This window comes from Canis aureus, chromosome 26 (assembly GCF_053574225.1).
Source record: "Canis aureus isolate CA01 chromosome 26, VMU_Caureus_v.1.0, whole genome shotgun sequence".
In the NCBI taxonomy this organism is placed as follows: Eukaryota; Metazoa; Chordata; class Mammalia; order Carnivora; family Canidae; genus Canis; species Canis aureus.
This window is the reverse complement of record NC_135636.1, coordinates 14,617,466-14,636,114: the sequence shown is the minus strand read 5'-3', so window position 1 is coordinate 14,636,114 and position 18,649 is coordinate 14,617,466. Positions and strand designations below refer to the sequence as shown.

The 18,649-nt window shown below is 37.6% G+C and overlaps 1 protein-coding gene and 1 pseudogene across 8 annotated transcripts in view; both read right to left on the bottom strand.

Annotated features, from left to right (window-relative positions):
- TASP1 (taspase 1) overlaps window positions 1-18,649 on the bottom strand; it is a 317,844-nt gene that overhangs the window by 120,851 nt on the left and 178,344 nt on the right. The window lies entirely within an intron of this gene.
- On the bottom strand, window positions 5,787-6,350 carry LOC144298888 (large ribosomal subunit protein uL23 pseudogene; annotated as a pseudogene).

Below are 18,649 nucleotides of genomic sequence, written 5' to 3'. Positions count from 1 at the left end.
AGGAAGTGGAAGTCTTAATGCTAAACAGTGAAATAACCAGCTCCTTTACCCACAGGCTCCCAGAATACAAGAAGTCAGGCTGATATCCTCCAAACAAAATATTGGATAATTCCTTTTCAGCCACACAACCAGCTCAAGAATAAAGACCTACCTGAGAGACCCTAAGAAAAATTTGCCTTATGGTAAGGGCTTCTAGATGACAAGTGTGACTCTTTCAGGTTTTCAGTTTAGCTTCTTGGTATTTAACTGTTAAACAGTATAGACAACCTAGGATTACAAGTTGTTTTAGTTAGGCCTCTAGAAAAGACAGAGACCAAAACAAAAAAGCAACACAGAGAACTTATGCAAATGACTGAGCAAAAGAAAAGTAACAGAGAGAGAGAGAGAGAGAGAGAGAGAGAGGGAGAGAGGGAGAGAGAGAGAGAGAGAAATCAGAACAACAGGCCAGAAGGTCCAATACCTGAATAATAGGAGTTTCAAAACAAGGGACTAGAAGAAATGAAATTTCAAAGAAATAATTCAAAAATAAAAAAGAATTGAAAGGTAAGGGATTGGACTAAAAGTCTCATCAACCTCCCAGAACAATTCATGAAAAGAAAAAAAAAGAGTGCCATGTACATATATCAAAATATTGAAGAAACAGAGAAAAGTCTACAAATTTCTAAGTGGGGAAAAAAAAGTCACCTGGAAAGCAAGGGGATCATAATAGCATCAGGCTTTTTTTTTTTTTTTAAGATTTTATTTATTTATTCATGAGAGAGAGAAAGAGACACAGGCAGAGGGAGAAACAGGCTCCATTCAGGGAGCCCAGCATGGGACTCAATCCTGGGTCTCCAGGATCATGCCCTGAGCCAAAAGCAGTGCTAAACTGCTGAGTCACCCGGGCTGCCCCCTCCCTTTTTTAAGATTTTATTTATTTATTCATGAGAGACACACACGGGGGGGGGGGGGGGATGAGATTTTTCAATATAACACTGGAAACTAGAATATTAGAAGAAACCTTCAAAATGCTGAAGGAAAATTATTTCCAACCTAGAATTCTATACTAGGCTAAAATGTCAGTCAAGTGTGAAAACAGAATAAAGGTCTACAAAGTCTCAAAGAATTCACTTCCCACATTTTTCTCAGAAAGCTATAGGATGAACATGCCTTGGCAAAGTGAAGGAATAAGACACATAGGAAAAAGAAAATATGATCTGGAAACAGGGATCCAAAATAAGAGAACACAAAAAGATTCCCAGATGGCATGCAGCTTTGCAGGAGGCTTAGAGTGGACAGTCCAAATTGAAGCAGGAAGCCAAAGGAAGCTCAAAAGATATATCCAAGGGAAAAAAAGTAAAACTTACAGAATATATGTTGGGTTTGAAATTATTTAGAGGAAATGTTCCAGATTTTGAGGGAAGTTTGACAATCAAGACTGACTGGTATTAAAAAACAAACAAAAAGAAACCTAAACAATAATGATGTAAATATTAACTACAGAAAAAATATGTAGCCCAGTTAGCAACAGCTAGGGTCAAAGATATAAGCTCGCAATACTGATGAGCTTAAATAAATAAATAAATAAATAAATAAATAAATAAATAAATAAATAAAAGTGGTGTGGGGTGGGGGGACATAATACACTGAAAGGAGGAATGGTACATGTAATATGTATAGGTTTGGGACTGGAAATAGAGGGAAATTAAATCCTTGCCTTCCCTGGTATAAATATGAAGATATCTTAATTTGATATACAAATAATATCCAAAATTGAAAACTGAAGGAATAGTAGTACAAGTGTGTTATGTTGAATTACAGATTTAAGTTTTAAAAGAAATAGTTAATAAGAGTTAAAAGTAACAGCCTTAGGGGAGAGGAAGCTGGGGATTGTAATTGGAACAGGGAACTACTCATTTTCATTTTAAGTCTGGGGTATTTTTTGTCTTTTTAAACCACTTGTTTTGCCGTGCAAAGAAAACACAACACAAATTTAAACTGCGGGAATTGGACTAAATTTTTTAAAGAAGGGGGAAGGAGACGGGAACTTCACAGTCATTGAGAAACTCGTGCATCAGGACTTGGTTCTATGCTTTCATGTTCTATAGTTTAATTTTCAGAACCACCGAAGGGGGTCAGAGCAAATCTCCCAAAATGTGTCATTTTGGCATGTGGTCTGTTTTGACCTGAAGGCAATTGAGACCCTGTGGGCTCAAGAGAAAGTTTTTACCTCACCCTTAACTACCTAGAAGAACAGAAATTGGAGGTCTTTCCCAGAATTAGAATTATCACCAGGGATAAATTTTATCTGAATAACCCCTCTGTATGGCAGGGCAAATATCTAATTATAAACATCTGTTCTTCTTATTGCTTGTGAATTGCTCTCCTCCCCCTTGAAGCCTCAAGCCTTAGCTCAGCATGGCATAAATATCTCATTTTACCTTTCTGTCTTTGAACTCCTCAAGTATAAGTTGAGAAGTATAAGTTGTATGTATGAAATTAAATTTGATTTTCTCTTATAAATCAGTCTCACATCAATTTAATCCTTAAAGCAGCTGGAAGAACCTTTGAAGGATAGAGGAAAATATTTTCTCCCCAACACCACGTACTATGAACTATTTTTATGTTGTAGATGAAGAACCTAAGGTTCAGAGAGGTTCAATGCCTTGCCATAGTCATACTACAGTTGAGCTGAGTATATGGTTTTCCCTCATGTCTCTCTGAGCCCATAATCCTTGCTTGCTTTGCAGCAATGCCTCTCAGGGAACAGGAAACTCCAGATAAGTTCACATTCCAACTGCTGCTAGAAACTTCCACCCCACCAGCACTCAAACTATTGACACCTCTAGAATTGGTCCTTTCCCTACCAAATCCAGGAACTTCTCCTAGGTCCCTAACCACTCATCCAAGCTTAAAACGCTCTAACTCTCCCCTCTTTGATGACTCAACACATGAAACCATGTGAAATTCCAACAGTTTTCCCTATGACTGTACTTGTGCTAGGCTCTGCCCCTTCATTTCCACTGACAAGACCCTCAATGTACTCTCATTGTACTGAAAACATTGCAGTAGGCTCCCTGCTCCAGTCATTCAAATCTGTAAATTAATTAATTCAATAAATATGTACAATGTGCCAGGACTCTTCTAGGCACTGGGGATATAGCAATGAAAAAAAAAAAAATGAAGTCCTTGCTCACATCTAGTTGGACAGGTTAGGGGATAAGTAAACTTACAAGTCAATAAAGAACTTCATGAAGTTCTTGATAAGCACTGTGAAGAAAACGAATCCTGGTAAAGGACAGAAGGTGTGACTCAATGCAGGGTCTATTTCACATCAACAATGAGGAAAATTCTCTTGTGTTAAGGAACTAACCATGTAAAGACCTGGGGGAAGAACATTCTAGGCAGATGAACAAGCAAAAGTAGAGACCTTAGGTGAGAAGGAACCTAGGTGTTCAAGAAATATAAGGAGATTAGAATGGTAAGAGCTGAGTGAAGGAGAGGGAAGAGAGGGCAGAACATGAACTCAGAGTGGCAAGGCCAGGTCACTTAGGGTTACAAAAGACCTTGTGGTTACATTAAGGAGTTTGGATTTTACTGCAAGTGTGATAAAAAGATTATGAAATCTTTAACATGACAATGATAGTTTTTGTTTGCACTTGCAAAAGGTTAATCTGTAGTATGGAATGGATTGGTAGGGCAAGCATGGAAGCAGCAAGTCACTAAAGAAGCTGCAGTTGCAGCCCAACTGACAAATAACAGTGGCTTAGGTGAGCCTGCTGGCAGTGGAGACTGTCAGTAGAAAGTGGGTCTGGGATATACTCTGCAAGTAGAACCAAAAGGGCTGTTCGTAGAATGAATATGGGGACATGGGAAACAGAGACATCAAAGTTTACTCTAATAAGAAATATGCACCCCAGCTATGATTACATCATAAACCATTCAAAAACTTTCAATGGCATTCAAGTGTCCACAGAACAATGTCCCAACACCTTAGCCTGGCATAGCCCTCCTCTCTCTTCGAAACCTTATCTCACTATTTATTTTTACACAAAAAATGCTTTAGCCAAATTGAACTTCCTGTATCCCATTTTTTTTCCAAGATTTCATCCTAGGCCCGTTGAACAGTTATGAACTGTTCTTCCTGAGTCCCTTTCTCTCCATGAACTGAATCTATCCTTCTGTGCCTTTTATACAGACACAGCTCTCTACAGTGAGGGTATTTCACCAGTAGAGTGCCTTTAGTGATTAATGAAATGCTCCCACTTATTCACTGCCTTCTCCGATCTCCAATCTCCTCAACACACTGTACACACACACACACACACACACACACACTCCCACTAACATCACTGCAATGTGGCATTGAGGATGACAAGACAGGGTGTTAATGCAATGAAAGGTGATGGAGGCCCCAGGGCACCATGAAAGCTACATCAGAACTCCTCACTCTTAGTATGCATCCATTCAATAATTTAATGAAACAATGATTAGAATATATTTGAAGATTTCAAATTTTTCATGGAAAGTACTCAGATTTCATATTATCACTGTAATGTTTAAAAAATACTAACTCAGACAGAAGGCCTTGTTTTGAGTCTTGGGGCAGTAACTATGTCTTTCTACGAAAGACATATTTTTTTAAACATCTATGCTTCAGTTTTTTAGATTATAAATTATGGATATTAAAAGACATCTTTCTGGTTGTTGTAAGGACTGAATTATATATATGAACTCTGCAACCTCTGAAGAGTTATCTAAACATTTGGTGGTAATAACAATGATGGTAGGAAGACACTTCAGCATTTTGCTGGTTCTCAAAAATTGTCATGTTGAACAAGATCTATTACTGTACCTATTTGGTTAACCTTCCACAACAATCAGAACCAGTATTCAACTGATATTCAGTGGTGGTGATAGGGTATCAATTTTCATTCACCCTAATAAAATGTCCCTAACAGATTCTTTAAATATTCAAATGCAAAACTATTATGGAATAAAAGTATAATTATAGATGGTAAGAGAAATAGTTACTGTAATCAAATGTATGTAACCTGAATATTCATTTAAATTATAAACCCATACTGTAAACAAATGAGACATCTACTTACTAAATTTGTGCCATAATTTTTAAGGATGAAGAATTTGAACAAACTTGAAAGGAAAATCATTATAAGTATTAAAGTAGAGAATTTAATAGGAATATTAATCCATATTCTTTTGATTGCTAATACTAGAATCTTAATTAAAATGATCTTCAGTAAAAAGGAGGATTTGCTGGTTCATAAAATCCAATCGTAGGGATATGATGGGTTTTAGTAACAGCTGGAAATAGCTCTCTATGGATAGTAATACCCATCAATAGTTCCAGGCTATATTCCTGACAATTTTCACCACCAGGGACTACCTCTTTTTCAGTTTTAACATTCTTAGGGGGCATCAGTTGGATGTAAGAAAATTAAAAAACTTGACTAGCCTGGCTTTAGTCAGGGATTAAGCCTAGAACAATCAATTGTGACCAAGAGGCTAGTGGAGTGAAGTCATGGATAGACAGACAAATCCACAGAGGTCCAGAAAACACAAATGAATAGAACACTAGGCCACAGAATCAGGAAATAAGGATCCCATATCTGGTGCGGTCTACTTGAAATTAATCAAGCCACTTTATCTCTCTGAACTTTGCTTTCTTGTTTCATCTGAAAAATTGGGAAACTGGACAAATAATCTCTAATATTTCTACCAGTTCTAATAGGTAGGAGTATTTTCAGTTTTAGAGATTTATGTCTACCCACAGCAGCAACCAGCCATTACCTGATGCCAGCAAGACAAAACATTAAAGCTCCTTTTTTTTTATGGTGAAAAAATTTATATTTAGATTTATAGCCAGCTGGACTCAGTTTAGATGATCCCAATTTGTTGGCAACATCCAAAGCATCATAGTCAGGAGCCAGTCGAACATATGCTTTCTTCTCTCCATCAGGCCTGATCAAGGTGTTGACCTTGGCCACATCAATGTCATAGAGCTTCTTCACAGCCTGTTTGATCTGGTGCTTATTGGCCTTGACATCCACAATGAACACAACTGTGTTGTTGTCTTCTATTTTCTTCATGGCTGACTCAGTAGTTAAGGGGAACTTGATGATGGCATAGTGATCAAGCTTGTTTCTCCTGGGGGCGCTCTTTCGAGGATATTTGGGCTGCCTTCCGAGACACAGGGTCTTGGGTCGTTGGAATGCAGGTGACGTGCGGATCTTTTTTTTGTGACTGTGCACGGCTTTCAGCACCGCTTTCTTAGCTTTTAAAGCCTTTGCTTTGGCTTCGGCTTTGGGAGGGGCAGGGGCTTCCTTCTTCGCCTTTGGGGCCATCTTCATGAAAGGGCCATTAAAGCTCCTTTTGCAAAACCTGGTACAATGCTTCCTCTTCAACATGTGAGGACTTATCAAAGAGTGATTCCGTAGCCAGAAGGCAGCTGCTAGTGTTCCACCTTCTCATTACACTTAACAAAGAACCTCTGTCTTTCAAATACATTTCTGCACATCACTTTTTTCTTTTTAAAGTGCATATGCCAAATCACTTGAACGTCATTTTCTCTTAGAGGAATTACACACGTATTGAGAAAAAGAATTGGAGAGAGACAAAGATGGCTTGAAGGTCAGATGAGCAAGAAAATGGAGGACTGAGAAATAATAAATGCTCCCCTGCTGTAAACACATACCTCTAACTCTAAAAGAACAAGAGAGATTATTATAAATATTCTTTAAACATAAAAGTATATACTTCTTGGAAGACCAAGGATCTTTCTTCTAAAGATGCACTTGAGTTAGTCTTTTCTGGATCTGAAGTATAAGCAGAACGACATGAAGACTACATAACATAATTAGAGGAGCCAATCACTATGTTCAGAAGCATTAGCTCCATTAATGAAGTGCCACTACATTTTGCCTTTGAAAAGAAATCTACAAGATCATCGCCATCATCCTATTAGATGTATATTAACTGCACTCTATCATTTCCTGCTCCAACAAAAATCCTGATATAATGATTATTATTATATTCATTTGACAGATGAGAAACCAAATCAAAAGAGAAAAAATCTGATGCACAGGGTGGTAAATGACAGGCTTTCAGCAAACAAAGAGGAAGTGGGGATCACAACACTAACTGCTCACCCAGATCCTTGCACTACAAACCTTGAAGACTATTCCTATTCCATCTCTACCACAGTGCATGGTATCATCGTTATGTCCAGTTTTCTGGTGGTTTTTAAACATAGTTTTAAAGACTCTAATTCAAGTCTTTAAAAAGAAGAGTTGAATGTGGCCAATGACCCTTTTGAAGTACCTTATCTACCATAATTTGAAAGATAGAAAAAGTTAACCTGTTTCAGAACATAAAATTCCAAAGTATAATGAGAACCTAAACATATCAGAGAGACAGTCAGTCTGTGGATAAATTTATCGATTCTGCCCATAAATATTACAAGTAAGAAACCAAACTTAGAGCACCTGGGTGGCTAAGTTGGTTAAGTGTCTGCCTTCAACTCAGGTCATGATCCCAGGGTCCTGAGATTGAGGTCCACATTGGGCTCCCTGCTCAGCCAGGAATCTGTTTTTCCCTCTCCTTCTGCAACACGCCCCCCCACACACACACACACACAACTGATGCTCTCTCACTTCCTCTTTCTCAAATAAATAAAATCTTAAAAAAAAAAATAAACCAAATTGAATCCATTAAAAAGCTTCTGTTCCTTGGTTTAACCAATCACAGAATATAGTCATCTAATACAGCCCTAAAAATAAGAGTTTTTGGGGTTTTTTTTTTTTTTAAGTTTGACATGGGGTCTCTGTTCTCAAGAGAGTAATTTAGCTAAGGAGAAAGACAATACACTTCAGAAATCATACCCACAGTCATAAAATAAGTAAGTCATGGGCCTGTAATGTACAACATGGGGATCACAGTTAATAATATTATATTATATATTTGAAGTTGCCCAGAGTAAGCCTTAAAAGAAAAAAATTATAACTATATATGGTGACAGATGTTAACTAGGCTTATTACAGACATCATTTTGTAATATATATAATCAAATCAGTATGTTACACACCCAAAACTAATATAATGTTATATGTCAATTATACTTCATTAAAAAATCATAAAGCAATTCAAGAAGAATCAGTAGGTATCTTCTTTTCCTGAATATTACAGCTCAGCGTTCTATTTGCTGGTGGAGGTATCTGGAATTCCACAAGCTCACCCTTACATAGCAATGACAGGATGAAAAATGTGAATCTCTGACAAAAAGCAAGTAAGAATGGCCTACAGACAACCAGAAGATTCACTGGATGGGAAACCAAATGGTCCAGTTTTCCAGCCCTGGTCCTGGTACATTCCATGTTAACTTTTACAAGTAAGAAGAGGATTCTCTACTCTCACACTCTACCAAGTCACCTCAAGCTAATGGGGAATACAAAGAACACCTTTCCCCCACAGCTAGTTATCATCTAACTTCAATTTCCAGGAGTGTCACAAGGCAGAGAGGCCAGAATGGTGATAGTGGCAGAAGAGAGGGATCCAGACTGGGCAAGCTGTCCTCAGTGGGGACAGGGTGTGGTGGTATAGATCATAATTACTTATTAATACTAGACTAGAAGCCATGAATTTGAATATAACATTCATTCAACTAATATTTTATATTTCATCTTCACCTTTAAACATTTAAGCCTCTACTCTGTGTCAAGACTGTATGGGTCCCTAGGTATTCAGTGATTAAGATGAAAATCTGTGCCCCCAGGTGCTATGGTCTGAATGTTCGTATCCTTCCAAATTCACATGTTGAAAAATGCCTAACATGACGGTATTAGAAAATCGGGCCTTTGGAAAATGATTAGTGCCCTTACAAAAGAGACCCAAGACAGATTCTTTGCCCTTTCTGCCATGTTAGGTTATAATGAGAAGTCTGCAATCCAGAAGAGGGCTCTCCCCGGACCATGCTGGCACCTTGATCTTGGATTTCCAGCCTCCAGAACTGTGAGAAATAATTTTCTGTTGTGTATAAGCCACCCAACCTGTGGTAGTTTGTTCTAGCAGCCTAAATGGACTAAGATATCAAGTCATCTATGATAAGATAGACTATACACAAATATAATCAGTGCAAGAAAGGTAAATCAAGCAACATAAGGGAGATACAGTGCTAAGGTGGGTTCAGAGGGAGAGAGCATTTTAATCAGAATGGTCCGGGACAGCTTCCCTGATGGTGACAGTTGAGGAGAAAAATCCAAGCAACTGAGAGAACAGTAATTCATGTACTGGGTTCCTAAAGTAACAACATTTCTGGTACAGTAAAGAAATATATTTCAAAAAAAAAAAAAAAGAAATATATTTCCATGTGTAGTCATGCCTAACAAACCAAGAATAATATTACTTGTTTTAAATCAAGAGAAACAGGGCTGGTATTCAGCTGATTGTTAAAAGACTGCTGTTCTTATTGGCTGTTAACTCTCTTGACGATGCCCTGACAAAAGGCAAAGTTTTAATTCACTACTGTACTTCTTTAAAACATACTATGAATACCATACATACGGTTTTAAATACTCAAAAATAACAAAATAATATTCAATGACAGTATCTGTCTTACTCCAGTCCTATTCCATTGAGATGAGTATATCCTTCCTAAAATTATCCATACTTATACACATATCTATTTTCAGTTTTTCACTCACTGGAACCATGTTATATAAACTGCTCTGCATCTGGCCTTTTAAATTGAATAATATGACTTGGAGATCCTTCCATAACAGCACACACAAATTTAGCTCATTCTTTTTAATAACTATACCCTTGGACATATATGCCATCACTTCTTTTTTAAGATTTTATTTATTCATTTATTTGAGAGAGAACTCAAAAGTATGTTATGTAAGTGGGAGGAGGGGCAGAGGGAGAAAATCTCACTCCACAGTAAGCAGAGAGTCCAACTCGGAGCTCTATCTCATGGCCCTGAGATCATAACCTGAGCTGAAACCAAGAGTCTGACGCTCAGTCAACTGAGCCACCCAGGTGTCCCTACCATCACTTCTTTAAATAGTTCCTTGGTGATGGGCATTTAGATTATTTCTAGTTTTATCTATTTTTTTGCTATTACAAGAAATGCTCCTGTGAATATCAGGATACATTTATCTTTCATACATGTGTAAATATATCTATAGGATACATTTGTAAATATCGTTGACAAATCAATCAACATATGCATTTAAATTATTGCTACAGATCCCCAAACTGCCTTCTAAAAAGACTTATACACACAAAAACAGTTTGACAGTGCCCGTTGCCCCATAAACTTACCAAAACTGGGTAGTACCAAACTCATTGATTATTATTAACCTGATACATGAAAAATGGTATCTCATTGGTATCTTGACAGATATTTATTTTGCAGCTGGTAGGTCAGGTAACAGAGTTTCTAACAGATGCATTTTAGCTGCTGCTATTTGCCGCAGATATAGTGCCTGGAGCAGAACAGTTATCTTGTGGCCATGAAGTGTAAAGCTATTTACTAAAGATTACCAAATAGAGTCTAGGCTTCTGATGCACTCTGGAGCCACTGTGCCAGCTTTGGACCAGTTTCAGACTTTTTACGTGAGAAAAGGAAAGGCCTCATTTTGTTAAGTCCCTACAGCTGGGTTTCTATCATATTAGTCAAATATAATCCCAAACCCAAAATTTCCTTTATCTATTTCTCTGTCAGGAGAATTGGTATTATTTCCCCCTGCCCTTACTAATTTGCTAAACTCTTTACATGTTAAGGCACCAAGTACTTGGCCGTGTGTGTTGTAAATATTTTCCCTCAGTTTGTTATATATATTTTGATTTTGTCTATGACTTTTTTGTAATAGAGAAGTTTTTAATGCTTATGTGGTCAAATTTATCAATCATTTTCCTTTACAGCTTCTGTGGTGGGAGTTTTTCTGTAACCCAAAATTATAAAAATAGTCCATTTTTTTCTATGAGTGCTTTTATAATTTCAGTTTTTACATTTAAAACTTCATTCCATCTGGAATTAATTTTGATGTAAGGACTGCAGTGGAGATCCTGCTTTATTACTGTTTTCCCTTAATGGTCAGCAAATTGCCCAACATAAATTTGTTGGAAAATTCAGTTCTTACCCACTGATTTGAAATGCATTTTTATCACAAATTACATTCCCATATGTATTTGTGTCTATATCTAGATTATCCTGTTCCATTGATGAAACTGTTCCCATACAGGTATCAAATGGCTTTAATTATCCTAACTATAGTATATTCTACCTAACTGGGCCAGTTTCCTCTCATTACTCATTATTTTCATAATATTCTTTGTTATGTTCATGTGATTTTTCCATATGATTTTAAGAATAAGCTTGTGGGACACCTGGTGGCTCAGTGGTTGAGCGTCTGTCTTTGGCTCAGGTCCTGATCCTGGGATCCTGGGATTAAGTCCCCGAATAGGGCTCCCCACAGGGAGCCTGCTCCTCCCTCTGCCTATGTCTCAGCCTCTCTCTGTGTTTCTCATGAATAAATAAAATAAAATCTTAAAAAAAAAAAAAAGCCTAAGCTTGCTTATACTTTTATCTCTCACTGGAATTTTCATATGAACATAATTTCATGAAATTGTGATTTTGCTTAACACTTAGGTTGTTCTGGTAAATTTTTCCAAGGAAAGCCTGAAGATAGAATTAGTTATATTCCTGACACCTCCAAATGGTGGAGCCATGTGAATTTTTAGCAAAGAAATGTGACATGGCACCCCAAAATAAAGTTTGCAAGCATGGCTCTATCTAGTTGAAAAGGATCAAATAAGTATCTTTGTAGAATATCTTCTGAGATGTTAGTATGAAAAAAACAATTTTTTTTCTTCATGGTCAGTTCCTCTTCTGATCCATTTTATCTGATTAACTACAGGCTATAGTTGCCATCTGTGATATTCTTAAATCAAGAAAATAATTCTCAGTAACCCTCAAGATACACAAAACAAGACAAAACCAAAAACTAAACCCCTCAGTTCTAAAAGAGGTTGGACGGCAAGTTGTCTGTGAGTGAAGTGAAAACACTGAATTGGCAAATATTTAGGTCAACTAATCAATCCTAAGTAATCCTAAGTGCTTGAAATACGAAAAAAAATTTTCCGGTAGACAAAGTTATTGCTCATTGAATCCTAGATTCCATCCCTGCTGACTGTCTTAGGATATTTACAATATTGTCCAAGGGACCAATGTTCCTGAGCAATGTCATTTACTTCAGGAGGACTATGCTGGTATTTTTTATCTTGACTTAATAAACAGAATCAGTGTGATCAAATAATGCAGGTAAGCATCTGGGAGTTCACCAGACTGTCCCTACCAATTACTTATTGCACAAAGACCCACAAAGGACATAAGATATTTAGGAAGACTATATACCCATCTGTTGCTGTTCATTGTTTTGAGCTGTTCATTCTGCTCAATGAGTTTTTCCTTCTCGAGTTCTTTCAGCACATATGCCATTTTTTCCTGTGAACAATTTTTTTTTTTCACTTTTTACCTGGTAAGGTTGTATCCTGCTCAAGTACATGAGCAGAAGTACATAACTTTGAGGCTTACTATCATGCTTTTAATTCTAACGTAGACAGTTTAATACAGCACCTACTTTGTGTGCTCTCAAGCATTTTGCTTTTAAATAAATAAACAAATCTATCTTATTGGGGGCAAAATTGGCTTCATATAGTCTGTCTTTCCAGCTTGATAAAATGGTGTGATTGTTGTGATATAATAAGAAATATATATTTTGGAGTTTATCCATAGTTTCTGGTACACAGCTCCTAAGACCCATGTAACTTCCTATAATAGAGCCATAGGGACATCTATTATAATATTTAGTTTTGTTCCTAATTCCTGAAATAGCTCTGGAGTAATACAAGTAAAATGGGTATCTTTTGTTATTCATAACAAGCCCCTTTCAACCATACCCGAGTTTATTAAATGAGTAACTTTGGAAAGCCCCTAAGTAACCTAAGGATGAGGACTAGTTGCCAAGGGAACCAACCAAGTGATTAGAAAGAGTTGAAACTTTCAGCCCCACACCTTCCAACTCAGGGCAGGAGGGACTAGAGGTTGAACTAATTGCCAATGGCTAATCATTTAATCAGTCATGCCTATGTAATGAAGCCTCATTAAAACCTAAAAAGATAGGGCTTACAAGACACCTAGGTGGTTCCACAGGTAAGCTTCAGCTCAGCGCGTGATCCCTGGGATCAAGTCCCACCTCAGGCTCTCTGCAGGGAGCCTGCTTCTCCTTCAGGCTATGTGTGTGTGTGAGTGTGTGTGTGTGTGTGTGTGTGTGTGTGTGTCTTCTATGAATAAATAAATAAAATCTTAAAAAAAAAAAAAAAAAGATAGGGCTTGGAGAGCTTCTGAATTAGTGGATACAGTGATGAGAAAAAAACTCTCTAAAGGCCTGAGAGACAAGAGAAGCCATTTTAGATTTCTTTCTAAGTCAACATGGCTGTATATCAACTTTGTTCAATCAAAAGACTGATTTATGGCCTGCCACCTATGCATTGCACTTCTGCTTTGTGAATGAGTAACCTAAAGGAAAACCACCTTGTCCTTGGAATATGAATTCTTCTATACCATTCCTTTATGATAAAACTCATGATTCCTACCCAAATACTAATCTATAATCTTCTGAGTTTTTACAAGATATAAAAAAGTATAAAACTGTAAAAACTGTTCATTCTCAGGAACACTTTCTTCCCTGTAAAGAGCATGTTTCTCAAGCAGCTGTCCCAATTTGGTAAATAAAATGTTCTTCCTTACTTTTAGAGATTCTAAAAGGTTTGTTCATTTTGTGTTGACAACAGGGAGAGCAGTGAGCCCAGGGAAGGCACAGTAGCTTTCAAGCCCTTCCCACACACCTCGTCCTATGCACCTCTTCCATCTGGCTGTTATCATTTATATCCTTTTTTAAAAAAACAGTAGCCTCTTAAGTAAACTGTTTTCCTGACTTCTGTGAACCACTCTAGCAAATTAATTAAACCTAAAGAGAGGGTCGAGTAAACCTCCAATTTATATCCATAGCACAGATGACAGACAATCTGGGTTTGTGAGTGGCATGTGGAGTTGGGGGTGGAGGGTAATGCAATCCTGTGAGATCCTGAGTCCTTAAGTTGTGGGATCTGATGTTATCTCCAAGTAGATAATGGCAGAAGTGAGTTCAATTGTAGGTCACCCAACTGATTGATATCAGAGAATCAGAGAATTACCTTGTGTGGGAAACCCCTCATACACATTGGGTGACCACAAGTGTTAAAGTGAAGTACGACAGTAGAGGAGAAGGCAGGACTGTTTTTCCTTATCAAATGGTGATTGCTGATACTGAGATTCCTGTAAGTTTCTAGATGCCACAGTATTTTTTACATTTATTATTGTATTGAAAGGCATATAGTGGCACATAGCAGCATAATTATAAGTGCAATTTTCTATCATTGCTTAAGCTTACAACTCTAATTCTAGAAACACTGCATTGTTACACTGTGAACTTTAAATGAATCTGTCCTGTAGCCACGTACAGTGAGTTAACATATCCTGAACACGTAACAGTGGAGACACTCATTAATGCAAAAGGACATTTACACAGAAGGCTAAACTGCAATTAAACAACATATCAACATAATAACATGTGCGGTTTTATATCTCACTTGAATGTAATTCTCTATGTATTTTATATTTAGTGAAGTCACTGAACTCATTAAATACATGTTCTATACAACATCCTCCCAAGCAGGTATGCAAACACTTAAAAAAAATTGTTGGGCAGCCCAGGTGGCTCAGCGGTTTAGCGCCGCCTTCAGCCCAGGGCCTGATCCTGGAGACCTGGGATCAAGTCCCACGTCAGGCTCCCTGCATGGAGCCTGCTTCTCCCTCTGCCTGTGTCTCTGCCTCTCTCTCTCTCTCTCTCTCTCTCATGAATAAATAAATAAAATCTTAAAAAAAAAAAAAAAAGGGCAGGCCGGTGGCTCAGTGGCTTAGTGCTGCCTTCAGTCCGGAATGTGATCCTAGACATCCAGGATCGAGGCCCACGTCGGGTTCCCTGCATGGAGCCTGCTTCTCCCTCTGCCTATGTCTCTGCCTCTGTGTGTGTGTGTGTGTCTTTCATGAATAAATAAATAAAATCTTTTAAAAAATTTGTTTCTGAAAAATGTATAATCCTATTGGTGAGACATAATTTACGTAGCTAAAAGCTACAGAACAGTATATAATAATATCTATTAAATTTTTACACAAATACATTACTATAAACATGTACATATATCCCACCAAATGTAAGAGCAATATCCATAGATAGAACATGCATATATAGAACCTCTTGTTCACCAGCCACCACTAGAATAGTCTCTGACACATAACAGAGATTGATAAATAACAGGTGATTGATAAATAATCTGTTAGATGAATGAATGGACAGTCCATTAGAGGGCCTTGTGTTAAGTGTTTTAGGACTTGAGAAGGGCATACTTACTATACTTATTAGAGAGCTCTAAAATGAGTGTTCACAACTCTTGACTATTTACACAACATGAATGTTGAGAAAGGTCATAAAGAAGAGCAAAGAGTGCTCAGAATATACTGAGTACTTAATATCTACTAGATGATCTAGACCTAGAGAAAGATTAAGAGGCTACTTGGCTGAGAACATGCAGAAGGATGCTATCCCAGGCACAGGCAACATTGGGAAAAGAGACAACTGGGTCTGGAAATAGAACAGTTTTAAGGATTAATGAGAGAAGCCAAGAAGAGAAAGGACAGGAGCAGAGTTTGGAAATCCAAGGGCCAACAGTAAAGAGAATATCTAGGGAGACATTCACAGTGGGAAAAATGACATGAGAACAAACAACTCCAACTGACTGAATTAAAAGATGAGAGGGGAATGGCAAGCAATCAGTGGTCCAGAACTGCTCAACTTGCAGTGGAAGAAACAGATCTGAGGGATCTTGTGGCAAAAGAGAAGAATGAGATAAAGCTATAAAAAACAGCAATCAGTGAACGAGAAAGTCAAGAAAGCAGTACCATCTCCAAGATCTTCTGCTTAGCAAAGTGATAACAGTGGTCACATTAACCAAGGACTTAACTTGCTAACAGAGTTCCAACAATATTTTTAGTTGTTTCAAAAAGTCAAGCAAGAGCTCCTAGACCCTGGAGCACACACAGGGAGAGTTGCAAGGCATTCTGTTCCTGCTGGGAGTGTCACACACATAAATTGGGTTAAGATAGATAAATAAGCTGTACTGAAAGGGAAGGGGAGCAACAAAAAGGTGACTCATCATCATAAGACTGTGTGAATATCATCGCTACTTTTCCTTCATTTATTCTATATGTTGAATACTGATTGATTATGTATTCAACCCAATTCTGAGTGCTGGATTACACTGGTAAACAAGACACACTTGGTCCTAGCTCATAGGGAGGTTACATTCTGATGGGGGAAATGGCCAAACAAACAATACATACACACATTATTTACAATTGTGACAGTTCTACAGAGGAAACAAACAGGGGGCTAAGGAGGAGACTAATGGCAGCAGGTAGGACCCAACAAGCATCTCTGAGCAGGTGGTATTTTAATTCTGACTAAAGGATGACCAGAAAGGAACCAGAGGAAGATCGGAAAGGGGAACAATCCAGCCAGGAAATAGGGTCCTAAATGTGGGACCTAATGCCAAGATCCTAAAGTGTGGAAATACCTAGGAATTTGTAAAAAAAAAATAAAAACATAAGAGCAGGGAGGCCAGCATAATAAGCAAGGGAGGAGAGTTACCAGGGATGAAGTTGAGGGAAAAGCAGGAATCACATTAGAGATGCCATGAGGTAACATGTACATTTTTATCCTCATCATAGTGGAGGACCATCAAAGCAATAGAGGAATTAGAACAGGCTGCTGTGTGGAGAACAGACTGGGTTGAGGGCAGCTGTCAAGAGAGGCAGGAAGATTGAGGATGTTTCTATGGCAGTCCACATGAGAGTTCCTCACTGAATGTTCAGGATATCACTGGAGAGGCCCCTCCTGCCCAGGCCCAGTGAGGTGGCAAATGGACCACAGCCCTCACCATACTGAGTACATGCTACAGCAGATACTGCTCAGAGTAGAAGTGGGACAAGAAAAAACTGCACTGAGGACTGAAGGCAGGTGCTCTCCCAAGGAGAGCATTTGGGTCACTGCTCTCCATCAGGAGGCCCAGGTACCACACTGGAATGTGTGTATACAGTCACACACCTAGATCTGTCATTTCAATCAGGTTATTTAAACATCCCCTTATTGTTATGTAAGATCGACTGCAGGGCCATGAGGACAGTTGTCAGAGAATACTGGGCACAGTGAGGTCTACCATTTCCTGTGAAATTCTTTCCCTGGTCTACTGCTCCAACTTCCTTCCCTTTCTGGGTCCAGCATGGCCTTGTTCATCTCTGGAATTCCCTTTCTATCCTAATTCAGCAGAGCTCTAATTTGTTAACTGTAGGGTGCTGAGCAGGATCTATTTTTTGGCTTGTCATTCTTCACTAAATACAGCCCTAACCTTTTTTTTTCATCTTCGTTGTGGAATTTCAGCTGCCCTATTTGATTTAATTGTAGATTTTTACAGTCTACACATGCCTAGAAGCCTTGGGCTGTGGATAACCTTTTACTATGTCTAATAAATAAAATAGAAAAAAGAAATTGCGGAAGTAAACCATAAATGTCTTAAAGACTAACAAATAGGCAAAAAGGAGAGCCATGAATTTTTAAATTTTTACAGACATTCTTGGAGAGTGAGATCTTATCATTCATTACAGAACAGCTAGAAAGAAAGCAAAAGTAACCCAAAAAAAGTAACTCTTCCTTCATTTCTATTTTTAGAAGGATCTCTACTAAAATTAATACGTTATCAATGGCAATGAAAGGCCAAATTGATTTGTCAGTCATCTGTTTTAACTTACAGAAGAATAGGCAGTAGACTCAAACTCAAGCAACCCTAGGAAAAATAAAATAAAGTAATAAAATATTAAGATAAAATTAAATTTAAAAGCTTGTAATGAGAAAAGGGCCAAGAATAAAAATAGGTACCTAGTAGGAAAAAGCAGGCAATATAATCCATAAGGAAAACTGACTTTCTTGGTCCATAACATTGAGAAGCGTAAAAAATGAAAATGGGGGTCTCTGAATTATACTTGATCATTCAGGAAAGTAAAATTTGAAAAACAGCATGGTGTATATATAATGGGATTGGCTTTAGGAAGTTAAAATCAATAAATAACACTTCATGCTTTGCTTTAGGAAGTTAAAATCAATAAATAACACTTTATGCTCAAAAGCAACTTTTATAGAATTTTTGTAAGAAAAAATAATAAAACACAAAACCATATTGCAGATCCACTTGAAGGACTTAAATTAATCCAAAATTAAATGAAGAAAAATATTCTACATATTACATATAATATAGATGAATATAGAAAACTATTGCAACTTCATCAATAACTATTAATAATCTCAAATAACGTTGAAGGGTCACTTTCAAGAATTTTAGGAACTCCACCTACAGATGAGCAATTTTATCCAGATACACAGATATATGCACACTCGCAATTTCACAAAGAGAGTTGCTGTGTTAATAAGCTGAGATA